Below are 14,577 nucleotides of genomic sequence, written 5' to 3' on the forward strand. Positions count from 1 at the left end.
GGAAATTAGGTTAAGCCTATTATTTTAAATTAAATATTAACAGGTGGATTTTGCAAAATTAACTAATTTCTTTAAATGGCGGACTGACTAAATTAATTATGGCCAAGGTAAAAACAAAAGGAAAATATATCTGTATAAAAGGGCTCGATTTTGCAACAATTATCACTTAATTAATTAACTAACCTAATTAAAACATTAATGTGCAATTATGCTTATTTTATAAAAATCAGGAGTTAAAAAGGTTAAATAGTTAATTACTTAAACTATTTAAATTATCCAAACTTTAAAAGATAAAATAAAAGGAAAGAAATATTTGAAAATTATTGTAAATGATTAAATAAGAACTCTTCCTCTTTCTCTCTCTTTTTTTTTTTTTTTTTTTTTTTTTTTTAGTTTAAGTTTAACAAAATCTCATAAAATATCCTGAAAATATTTATTATTCTCTAAATAAAAATATGATGCATGAAAATCCCTTGTTGTTAATTTAAGGGGAAGAAATATTGATCTGGGAAATTTATAAAAATCATTTAAGATTGTTAAAAATGCTCAGCTCATTCATTTATTATCCGGGGACTCTGAGTGATTGAAATAAATTAAGGGAGGTCAAAAATCAGGTGTCAACAGTTGTTACAGCTAAAAAGCTGTTATAGAAAGATAAAATGCAACATAAAAAATCGGTTCTGAGAAAAACTTGGCTTTTATAATGAGACAGAGAAGTCTAACTGTATTTTCAATTTTGCTTGCCCTGCATAAACCTATCTCGCAACAGTTCCAGTTAAGTTTTTTCCACTTTGGTTTTCTTTGTTTTATTTTTTATTTTTAAAAAGTAGTTCTTTATAGGAGTTTGACCTAAAGAACCAAATTTTCTATCAAAATTAATTTTTTTTTTTAAATTCTGTTTGGTACTTGTGAATTTGCAAAAGGAGTATGAGATTTATGAAGATCTTTAGCTTTTTTAAAGGTAAAGAGGATCTTAGAAAAATCCGATATTATGCCACTCTTTACTTTGTAGAGACAAAATGAATCAAGGAAATATTTACACGCAGTCAATTTTAACACCAAAATGATTAATTTAACATATCGTATTATTAATTAATAAAAGAATACATATTACATAATTATAATTAAGTAAAAAGTTCATATGTAATACATGTTTTATATTTATTGATTTGATACAAATATGGAGGGCAAAAAGTGTTTTAAAAGTGAAACTAATAGATAAGTATAAATTAGGGGTTAATCAAGAGAGTAACAAATGATATAGGTGCAAAATAAACCAATAAATGTCCATTGAATCATCTCTGGTGGTTACAGAGTCATACGTGATATTGATTCCAAAATGCTCAAGTTCAAATTTTCATTGAAATATATATTAGTGGCCAGGGATGACAACGGGGCGGTGCCGGTTTGAGCGTATGTGGGGCGGTGCAGGTTCAAGCATATGCGGGAGCCGGGGGGGGGGGGGGGGGTGTGGACTGTGTGTTGAAGTCATGAATTGACTATATGTTGCTGTGTAACATTGCACAGACTCATCCTAAACCTACATTAATTTGTTGCTGTCCAAAATTATAAATAACTCTCAACCCATTTACTTTTATTGAAGCTTTTTATTGCAATCTTTCTTTTGTTATTTTAGTAAGAAAAAATTCATTTATTTTCTTGTTTTATACCCAAATCAAGCAATGAAAAGAAAACGCTTTCCTCCGTCTTCTCTTCTTTCAGTTTTCTTCCTTCCTCTTCCTTTTTAGATTTTGAGTTTTTAAATAAAGGATAAAACATTTTCTTTTTTGAACGTAAAGATATTTTAACTCTAAATATAATCATGCAGTAATTAAATATAACCATATTAGTTTTCTGAAAAAGATGGATAAACAAAAGACTATACCAAGGCAGTATAATGAGGTGCCCAAGAATATGACTTGCATATTTCAGTTGTTGAAGATAAATTATGATGAGGTGCCCAAGAATATGACTTGCATATTTCAGTTGTTGCAATATTCAACCAACTCTTGCGTAAGTTAACATAAATTCTTGCATAAGTACTTTAACATCTTGTCAGTGGAGAGTTGTTTACTAATTATCAAGTAAAACAAGTAGGAATATGGAAAGTATTAGAGCACCATATTCACGTTTTAAAAGATAAGTATATACTCGTTTTAGGTTATGTGATTAGAGTTTGTGTTTTTCTAAATGAACCTTTCGGACTTGCTAATAGTTTAGTTCTGCAATGAACAAGTTAACTTCATAAATATTCAGTCATTATCGATTAAATTGATACTACTTTGCAGGAGAAAATATATATATTTTTTTTGAATTTCATAGTATCAAATTCAATAAAAAGGGAAAAAAAAAATCATGCGGGGCGAGGCGGGTTGAAAATAGAAATATTTGCTATGAAGTTACGTCCTTAATGAGTACTCTAATTGAAAGCAGAGATAAAATGGACGTATTCTCGAAGAAAAGGATCACTTCCTTAATGAGTACTCTAATTGAAGAATATCAAGATATGAGCACAAAAATGGTTCAACTACTAAATGCCTCCACGAGCCTGAAGCGAATCCATTAAGTTAGAGGCTAGTAAAAGAAAAGTTGAACAAGAGATCAGCTCGTTAAAAGAATAAGACTCCTTGGTCATGTCTCTTAAGACAGAAATCCAGAAGCTAAAAGAGACAACAACTGGAAAATCTGTAATAAGCAAGGAGCAATTGGAGGAGGAAGCTGAGTACAGAAGGATGAAAAATGAGGTGTATTCTGAGAGAGAAATATCTAGAAAATTGTGCCTTGACATAGAAAGAATGAGAAAAGATCTAGAGAGAGTCAGTCGCTGGAGACAATCATCACAAATGCTCTCAAATCTTATGAGTCAAACACATAATGTAACCACTGGTCTAGGGTACAATGAGGAACAGTCAAGAAGGAAATCTACATCAGGGGGATTATGCACACTTTGTGGTAAAACTGAACACTCTAGAAGCAAGTGCCCAATAAGTATAAGAGCTACAGAGAGGAACCTGAAGGCATCTGACAGAAGAGCCAAGATCGGGAACTCAAATAGAACAAGGATAGAAAACAGGTCCCCACATGTGGCTGCAGTATGGACAATGAGGAATAGGACTCTTCCTGACAGCCCAACGAGAGGATATGAAACTAACAAAAGAAATATCAGATCTCTTAAAACAAATGAAACAGGAAACGAGAGCAAAGTTCCCTACATGCCTCTTCATAGAAGAAGAACAGAAATGACCCACCCTCTCAGCCAAAAGAAAGAGTTCACATCAAGATATTGGAATACTAAGCCTCTCAAGACTAGTGATACAAGAAAAGGGAACTAGGCTCCTTATGTACTCTCAAGATGGACAAAAAGAGATGTGTTTTATCCTACTGGAAATAAGATTGGGATGAGGCATGTTGATAGAAGGATGATATCGGTAAAACTGAATGAAACAGGTAAAAGGAACAAGTATTTTCGTGAGACTTCAATACAGTTTAATAAAATATCAAAGAAGTCTGCAACAAGAGTAGGAAACATATTTACTTGGGCTAGGGCAGAATGGACTAAGAAAGACTTGATTCACCCTTTTGTACGAGGAAAAGGACCCAAGCTAGTTTGGGTTCCTAAAACTAATCTCTGATTACCTAGCAGGTGCAATGAAAGGGAGCAAGCACAAACAACATTAACTCAAAGCTTGCTCATGATACAGAGACGATTCACACAAAAGCTCCTTTCACTTGCAGCATTTGAAAAAAAGGGGGGAATTACAAATTAAGCAGATGATCAGCAGTAATCAGACATACAGGCGAAATCTACAAGGAATCATGCAGAGAAAATGGGTTCATCAGCACATCTACCAACTTGGTGAAGGGAAAATAAGGCTCAGTAACTATAGGAGATGAAGCTCAAGAAATGCCTCACGAGCACTGCAGAAGAAACAGGTTGAGGAACCTGTTCAAAGAAATGGAAAAAGGATACGAGGGGAACAAATGGTCAGAACAGGTCCAGACTCAAAGAACCAGGAAGCTGTCAAATGATCTCAAAAGTGAATACTCCTATGATGACAGTAAAAAATTAAGCTACTGACAGTTGATAAAGGGCTGAGATGAAGATTGTACTAAAAGAATAATTATGACAGTCTACCTCAAAATTTGGCTAGAATTCTTGGTTCAGATAAACTGAGTACTTCAAAATTGAAATCATAAAATATGTTACTTAGCCGTATACATTAGATCATGTGGGAATATCTTAACAACTTCATGATCTCGAAATAGTTCTACAAATGTATTCTGTCTCAACAACTGGGCTAAAGATCAGGATTGCACATGGTTAATCATTATTGCTTCAGGTATGTATTCTTTCCCTTGAAACTAATGGTACATTTAGATCATGAAACAACTTGGACAACCTGTCCCACCTACCCTAATCAAGAACTGAGCCGTAATTAAAAAGAGCCTTGAGAAGAGAGAAAAAGAGTCATGATGAACCATCTTGAAAACCGGCGGCAATCAAATCAAAACTCTTCCAAAAAAGACCCCTCACCTCTTCTATTCACACCACCTACCCTGTCCCTTCACCATTGCTTAAACAATCCACAAATCCTCAAAATCTCATCCAACTTCACTTTCTCCTTCATCACAACATCAAGACGGAAAAGACAAATGTTTCCTTCTTCTTTCTTCTCCTATAATCCTAGACTCTCCATTCCTTCCTATGACACAACCAATCCCGACTTCACATATCATCTTTCTGTCATCAACCAATCATTCCCTCCTATACGAACATGCTTATCTGAAAAAGAAAAAGGGAAAAGAATATTGGTTGGGGCATATAGAAAGGGGTAATTTTCTAGAGATCTCAAAACAGGGGTAAATATGAGAGGAAGTAGTGTCACAACAACTCTTCAAGAAATTGAGTTGCTGGACATTACGGGTTCAATCCAAGCTAATGACAGAGGTTTGTTGGGAAAAACAAGTAAAGGAGAGTTAAGGGTTCGTGAAGAAATAAGGAAGGAGAAGACAGAAAAGAACCCTCCACCATCTGGGAAAAGAAAAACAGTCCAATTTTTGGCCAACATCGACAAAATCGGTGGACAAAGATGGTGGTTCTTCCTGGGGGAAAAAGGTGGATAAAGATTGTTGTTCTTGAAGAAGCTAACCAACAAAGATTATGCCACCACTCTTCTTCAAAAGACACTGCTATTAGCTCACCTTAGGATTCCGTAGTCACTAGACTTAGAGTATAGAATTCACCCTGGTCATAGTCCCCAGTAAAGTGACCAGGTTCCTTAAGTTGTTCCTCAAAACATTGTATTCTAGTTGTCTAAGATCCAAGTTTCTAAATTGATCTATACGTACAGTTGTAACCAAGGGATTGGAATTGTACTTTATAATGTTACATGTGAAAAAACCAGTTGCCTATCTTATGAAATTATGCCTAAATTGTTTGATTTGAATATCGTCAATATGAACTTACTCAGTGACTGATTATGGTTGTATGTGTTTATGAGACAACCCTTGTGGTCATAAGTAATGTACCGAAAACTCGAATTGAACCTTAAGTAATCTGAATTAACTTTTTAATGATGCCAAAAGGGGGAATGAACTGTTGCATACACATGCTGTTTGATGCTAACCTGGTTTATTGTAAGAAAAGTCATGGAATAAAAGATGTACAGAATAGGTAGAACAAAATAGGTTATATTGTTGGTGTTTGTCATCATAAAAAAGGGGGGAATTTGTTGGCATAAAGCCATATGTGAAGTTTTGATGAATAAGACAAAGTAATGACCTAAAACAAGTAAGAAACACAGTGAATAAACCAAGTCTAGCCACATGTGATAATGATTGACAAAGCAAGGACCTGAACATGTAAACCAGCTTAAAGGCATAGTGAAAGCTCCATGCAAGAAAGCACAGTGATAACATATAATGTTGATATATGATGCGGACAAGCAATTGAGGGAAGCTAGTGAAATAGAAAGTTCGGACAATATAAAATGTCTGAAGAAGTCATCAGCACAGGATGGTAAGAATAGGTTCAACGACATTTTCCGTTACAACAAAGCAGCAGGGACATATGCAGACACATGAAAAAACAGGCTACAGATATATATAGATGTGTGTCAGTACGAAGGCAGATGGAATGTAGATCAAAGAGACAATGAATGGTCAACATAGAGGCTCTATCACAAAGGCACATGCAGAGCAAAAAAGGAGATGAACAAAGACTTAGTCCTAGAAGCAGTTCAATGAAATTGTTGAATAAGTATGCAAACTATTCGATACAAAGGGTCATCAAGTAAAGTGGAGGAATTAGGTGCAGTGGATGAATAACCAATAGTGGTAAGATAATGAAGAAGAGGAGAGGTGAAGACTGAGACAGAAGACAATGTTCAGAAAGAAGAAATTGTTCAGCTAAAGAGTTTGCAGACGAAGCACATGAATCAGGTTATCAGGTGAACCAGGTTTGCAAACATGCTCCATTACAGAGCAAGAACAAAATTAGAAGTCAAAGAGTGAGTCAAGGTTTAAGACATGATTTATTCCAAAAATGAATAAATGCATGTGAAGAAGACAGACACAGGACTACATATGATCAATGAAACAAGTCTGTCAACATGCTCCATTATCTATACCAAAAGCAGACTCAAGAAGAAGTTAGAAGTATGAACAAGAAAGGGATAATGCAACAGGTTTGTGAACATGTTCTATCTCAGACAGTACAGAGATTCAGAGGCAGACGAACAAGGTGGATGAAACAGGTTCGTGAACATATTCCAGGGCAAGTCCTACAACAATTAGGATTTACGTTCTAATTATGGAAAGAACTTGGCGGTCAAGTATGAAATATTTCTTTCCATATTTGTAGGGATTAGTAAGCCTTCTACAAGGAAAAGAAGCGGACTCAACAAGGCAAGAATCCAAGTACAACATAAACCCTACGTGCATGTCATTGATCGACTAGGAAAGGGTTTGTGTTCAACCGACCTGCAGAGCATGATGTTATAAATACCCAGGTCTTTCCAAGAAGAAGTTTGCGCACCCATAAAGAGAGAATTCAAAATATTGAGCAAAGAAGATATATCCAAGAATATTCAAGAGTTCGGGGTTGCATACCTAGTGCAAGAAGAAGGATTGAAGGAACTGTTTTACTATAAAATGTTCTCCAGTTCACAAGTCTAGTGTCACGACCCAAGCCGATGAGCCGCGACGAGTGCCTGATCTCTAGTGACCAAACACCCCTATACTCATATCTGGATAACATTGCATACATAGGCCCACAAGTAACTCAACCTCGACTAAGCTGACTCATGAAAGGATAATATCAAAGACCATGCAAGTGTATATACATATATATATATATATATATATATATATATATATATATATATATATATATATATATATATATATATATTGATGATAACAATATAAGCCAACTAGGCGCCACATACTTCGTACACACAAAGAATAGGAGCGACAAGGCTACGTCACATGTCATCTACACATAACCGTCTACATACCTCTAATGGAATAAAATCGTAAAGAGGATGGGACAGGGCCCCGTCATACCCACGTACATGTTTATATCTCAAAAGGAGCATACCAAAAAAATTGCTACTCCGGATTAAGTGGAGCGCACTGACCACCGCTGGATGAATGTCCTACTGAGCTGGACCGCCTGTCTGTCTACCTGTACCTACGGGCATGAACACAGACCCCGAGGTACTGAGTATGTAAGGCATGAGAGGAACATATACATAAGAATCATGGAGGGAATCTGAAACTCATAAACAAACTGACTGTCTGAATGCATCTATATGACTGAAGATACTATATAATATACATGCTCTTCTTTAAAAAAAATCATATAATAGTGCCGAGGAACGTACGACCCGATCCATATCTCATCTAATCCCTCGTCCGGGATGATAATCATCTCACGCCGCCCACTAGTGGTGCTGCCCGGCCATATAGGCACGGTGTGAGAAAAATAGCTGTACACATAATTATATATATAATGCATGAAACCTCATGAAGGACATACTAGATAACAGAGATCTCTAAGAATCATGAACATGAATATAAGGAATCAAGGATACGATGAATCCTGTACCATCTAAGAGTAGAGTCTTTGGAACTTGCTCGCTTACTCGTTCGTTCAGACAATAAAGATCATGCCAAAAAGAATAAAAGGGACAGCCTTAACATACCTTGAAGCGTATCTACTCGTCCAACGTCTACTTCTTGAACTCGTAAGTCTACAACCAAGATAACAAAGACCACAATTAGACCCTTTATAACACTTACCATCCAATTCAAGTGAAAAGGGGACTTAACGAGGTCCGGACAACACCCCTTTCATAACTCACTAATTCCTCAATCTTCCAATTTAACTAAACTATCAACAACAATACTAACAACAACCATATCAATACTTACATATCAAAATATAATCAATTCTACTCCAAATCATCCCTCAAAATAACCCTCAAGTCCAACTCTCCTCTTATTCAACTTACAACTTTCATAACTATAATTTCCTTTTACTTAAAACCACTAAAACTCTTGATAATAACTCCAACACAAAGATAAGAATCATATACATACCTTGAAGGAACTAGGATACCAAGAATCAAGCTCTAACTCTAATTCCCAAGCTCATCAACTTCAAAGAAACCCTAGGAACAACTTTCCCTTTACAAGCTCGGGTTTACGGGGCTCAGATCTTGCTAAATCTTCACTATGATGATGGAAATATTAAGAGAAGTATTATCGGCCCTTCTCTAATTTGGGAGTGAAAATAATGAAAATAAAACATGAGGGTCAACTATATATAGATGGAACTAGAAATTTCCAGAGGTACGGTTTGACATGCGAGTTGACGGTCCGTCAACTTGGGCCGTCGATCAACCATCAGAGAATCAGAGACGGTGGCGTGTCGACGGCGTGCATTCCGTCAAAAAGGACTGGTTTTCTGCCAGTTCCCTGAGTTCATTCCGCTGCGATGATTCAATTTGTTTAGCTTTAATCCTATCGTATTGCGAAGAACATATATTCATACTTTGGTACCCGCGAGGTAAAGCACTTAATGCCTCGAAAACTCGAGTGCGAATTTGCATACTAAGGGTATAAACCACTCATAAGCCAAGGACCGCTTGCGACAAAATGAGAGGTGTAACATCTAGAACTCTTGTATTAGGTTTGTTCTATCGAGTTGTATCTTTATCAGCTTATTAAAAAGCACAAAAGTAGATACAAACAATTGTAACTTCAAGTAGAAGGTTACTACTTGAAGATAGCTTACTATTTTGAGTTTGGGTAGCAAGGCTGTTGTAGGAATTAGGTTGCAGAGTTTGTAACTTAATTTGCAGTTGGCTCAGTTGTAGTGAAGTTGTTGGGGAAATTCCACAGGTCTGTAGGTCATGGTTTTTATCACCTTTTGAGCCGGTTGGTTTCCACGTAAATATCGCGTGTCCTTTACATACCAACAGTTTATTATACACGCACAGACACTAGCATAGAACAGGTACAAGAAGTGTTCCATCCTATAGACAAAAATAGGATACGCATTGGAGAGGAAGTAGGCCATGTCCGTATCACATAGGCTACCTCACCAATATGCTGAACTATGTCAAAATGACCAATATACCTCGGGCTCAACTCGCCCTTCTTTCTGAACCTCATCACAGCCTTTATGGGTGAAACCTTCAACAAAACCCGCTCACCAACCATGAACTCCAAATCACGAACCAATCGATCTGCATAACTCTTTTGCCTAAGTTGAGCCGTGAGAAGCCTCTCCTGAATCAATTTGACCTTGTCCAAAGAATCCAATGGCAAGTTCGTACCCCAATGCCTAACCTCAAATGCATCGAACTAACCAACTGGAGAATGACATCTCCTACCATACAATGCCTAAAATGGTTGCATCTTTATGCTCGAATGGTAACTATTGTTGTAAGAAAACTCTGACAAAGGAAAGAGTTGATCCCAATGACAACCAAAATCCATTACACAGGATCGTAACATATCCTTAAAGACCTAAATAGTCCACTCAGATGGAACATCAGTCTGAAGGTGAAACGTTGTACTAAGCTCTACCCGAGTGTCCAACTCCTTCTACATAGACCGCTAGAAATGAGATGTAAACCGAAATACAATTTCGGTCACCCGAATCAGAAATGGGGAACCCCATGCAAACTAATAATCTCTCAGATGTAAATTCTAGCTAATTTCTCGAAATTGTAAATAGTCTGAACTGGTAGAAAATAAGCAGAATTAATCAAACGGTTCACAATGACCCAAATGGCATCAAACTTCCCCTAGGTCTGTGGTAATCCTACCATGAAATCTATAGGAAGCCGTTCCCACTTCCACTTGAGTATGAGTATCCTCAGAGTAATTCCACCAAGCTTTTGGTGATCGTATTTCACTTGTTGGCAATTCAAACACCGAGATGCATACCCTATAATGTCCCTCTTCATACTACACTACCAATAATGTTGTTTCAAATCTTGATACATCTTTGTAGCCCCTGGATAAATAGAGTACCTTGAAATGTAAGCCTCATCCATGATCAATCTAGTTAAATCCCCTACTTAGGGAACACATGTGCGACCCCAAATTCTCAAAATGCCTTCATCTTCTTGAATTGCCTCCTTGGCCCTTCCTTGTAACACTTTGTCTCGAATTTTACACAACTTCGCATCATCAAACTGTCGAGCTCTAATCTACTCTAATAAGGAAGATCGTGCCTCCACACAAGCTAGAACCTTGCCAGGTTTTGAAATATCAAGTCTCACCATGCTATTTTCCAAAGACTGAACATCCAGAGCCAAAGGACGCTCTCCTACCTGTAACCAAGCTAGGCTACCCATACTTACCACCTTCCGACTCAAGGAATCCGCCACTATATTGACCTTGCTCGGATGATTAAGAATAGTCATGTCGTAATCCTTGAGCAACTCCAACCATTTTCTTTGCCTCAAATTGAGATCCTTCTAATTTAAAAAGTGTTGAAGGCTCTGATTATCAGTAAACATGTCACCACCCAAACCGATGAGCCGTGACGAGAGTCTGACCTCTAGCGACCAAACACCCCTAAACACGTATCTGAAACATACTGAACATCAAAGGCCCAAAATGGAATAAACTGATCTCAAATTGGACCACCTGTCTGTCTCCCTATACCTGCGGGCATGAACGCAGCCCCCCGCGCAACGGGGAGTCAGTACGGATAATGTACCAAGTATGTAAGGCATAATAACAACATATATATATATATATATATATATATATATATATATATATATATATATATATATATATATATATATATATATATATATATATCATGGATAAGATCTAAACTCATAAACTGAAATGACTGACTGCATGTACTTGTATGAACTAGTATCTGCCTAAATACGCAGAATCGACAATGCCTCTCGCGGGCACGCAATATGCATGCTCATACCTATCAATGATGGTCGTGCATCTATATGAGTGCGTATATAACGCTGATGTATGTGCGTATATAACGCCTGTAAGCCTCTATGGCATCTCGTCATATCATATTGGCTCCTTTGTGAATATCATCATCATAGTAGTAATGCGAATATACCGCCTATATTTCTTCTCATACTTTACATATATCTAATATTCACGTATATAATGCCTGATATGTGTGCGTATATAATGCCTTCTAGTCACGGGTCAATGTACATAAATATATAATGAATGTGATGCATGACTAAGTCAGACATGCACGGAGCGGCTACATAAGGCGGACCCATGAATAGAAGGATTACTCATAAAGCTGGGGCACATGAAGATCAAAGGCGAAGTACTTAATGCTTCTAAGAGTGGAGTAATATGGAAGCTCGCTTACTCGCTTGTTGGATCATATCATAGGATCATGCCAAAGAAGAAAAGAATGGCCTTAACATACCTGGAAGTATACTCAATCGTCCAACTTCTACCTCTCGAACATGCAAGTCTACAATTAAGATAACACAGGGCTTAATCAGACTATTTACTTCACTTACTAACCATCCTCAAATACGTATAAAGCTCAACGAACTATAGATAATAATTTCCTTTGTAAGCTTACAAATCTCCAACTTCTCATTCGATCCCACATCAACTACAATACTCACATCAACAATGCCAACACACACACACACACACACACACATATATATACGTAAACTCGTTTCCAATCATCTCTTAATATAACCCTATATCACTACATTGCCCTTCATCAACTTAACACTTCCACAATTACCTTCTCTTCACTTAATATCACTAAAACTCTTGATAATCAACTTAAATATAAGGGCAGAAATCATTTACATACCTTGAGGGGTCAAGAATCCCAAGAATCACTTCAACTTCAACTCCCTAAACTCCACAACTTGGAAGAAACCTATAGAAGCAACTTCTTCTTCACCATCTCGGGTTTACGGGGTCCGGGTCTTGTTAAATCTTCACTAATATGATGGAAAATATTGGGAGAGAATATATTAGGGTTTTCTGATTTGGAGAGGAGGAAAAATATGAAATAGGGTCGTGGACCACCTATTTGTAGTTGGAGGCCAAAAAGGCTACAGCATCCGGTTCGACGAGCGGGTCGATGGCCCATCGACATGTCGACGGTCCGTCGACTTACCCCGTAGACCTGTGCCTGCAGATGCATGGCCGCGGGATCCTGTCGATGCCGCATATCGACGGTCCGTCGACGATGACTGGTGTCCTGCAGATTTTTCTGATCCAGTTCAGATCGCGTTGATTCGATTCGTTCAACTTCTAACTCTATAAATTGACAGGAATATCTGCTGGTACCCTCGTACACGGGGTAAGGCACTTTCTACCAAGGGCATACCGGACTTGAAAATCATAGGTTCTACCACTACGAACGCGAGGATAACTAGAGATAATCGTCCACAACTAGCATAATAAAGAACTTATATATAGAAAGGCATGACGTCGTCCCAAAACTGTCGCATATATATATACATATCACAACAACTCCGTCTCCCGAGGAGTTACAACAAGTATCAACAGATATACATCGTATGTACATAAGCCGTGACAAGGCCGGACATCATAATACATGGGAATATATATATATATATATATATATATATATAGAACGAGCCGACAAGGCGTATATATATATACACACAACTTTCCAAAACATGTATATATATATATATATATATATATATATATATATATATATACATATATATATATATATATATATATATATATATATACGCAAGCCGACAAGGTCGCCACTACGAACGGGAACGCCCCAAAACATAAGTCATATATACACAATCTAACAAAGTAACTATATACAACCCACACATATGTCTACGTACCTCTAAGAGTGACAACAAGTAACATATGACGGACAGGCCCCGCCGTACCCCCGGATAAACATATATATACAACAAAAGGGTTCGTACTAAAAAATATAGGCTCCGGAACAAGGGAGCACTCCAAGATAGAAGAATAGATATCCTAAGCTGGCAGATCACCAAAATGAGCGTCTGTACCTGCGGGCATAAACCGCAGCCCCCCGAAGAAAGAGGGTCAGATTTAAATACGTACCGAGTATATAAAGCATGAAATAGTAAAGAAGTGATTATAACCGAAATAAGAATACGTAAAACGAGTACAATAACCAAATACCAAAATGCTTGCTTTTGAAACACAAATCATGCATGTCAATATCATATATCATATCCGGCCCATTATAGGACTCGGTGAACATGGTCGCCACCCCGTCTTTGGCGCCATAACACAAGATACCCATAACATATAGATAACTCCGTATCACAAAGCATAACTCCGTATCACAAAGATAGCTCCGTATCACAAAGATAGCACCATAACACAAAGATAACACCATAACATATATAACACCAACATATATATATATATATATATATACCGTACCCGCCCTCTAGTGAGGGACTCGGTGAAAGATGTAATAAAAGTAATGCACAAAGCAAAGTAGTAGTGAATAACCATATGCATATAAATCATCTTTTGAGACTCAATAGATAAGTAGACTAACCAACGCTCGAGTATCGTGATGATAGTCATATTAAGTTCTTTGAATATCATTATGAACTATATCAAAATAAAGCCTCAGTGGATCATAGACATGTATCAAATTAATACGAAACAAATTTTATGAAAGTTATGGTCATTAGTCATTATGAAGTCTTTCAAGAATAGGAACTTTTATGCATCATTTACTATCCAATCATATAGAAACTCGAGGGCGTAGCTCGACTATATTAAGAATTCTAACATCAAGAAGTGAATAAGAATCATAAACATGCTCGGAACTTATGAATAGAGTTACCCCAAAGCTCATATCGTATCATACTTACATCTAGGACATGCCAAAAGAAAGAAGGGATAGGCTTTACATACCTTTAGCGTTTACTCGCAACACAACACGTATACGTTGCCCAATAGTGTCTCAACCTATATTAAGACGTCAAGAACTACGATTAAGCTACGAAGAGATTCAAAACGTATTCTAACGTTAGTAACTCC

The sequence above is a fragment of the Lycium ferocissimum genome, chromosome 7 (genome assembly GCF_029784015.1).
Source record: "Lycium ferocissimum isolate CSIRO_LF1 chromosome 7, AGI_CSIRO_Lferr_CH_V1, whole genome shotgun sequence".
In the NCBI taxonomy this organism is placed as follows: Eukaryota; Viridiplantae; Streptophyta; class Magnoliopsida; order Solanales; family Solanaceae; genus Lycium; species Lycium ferocissimum.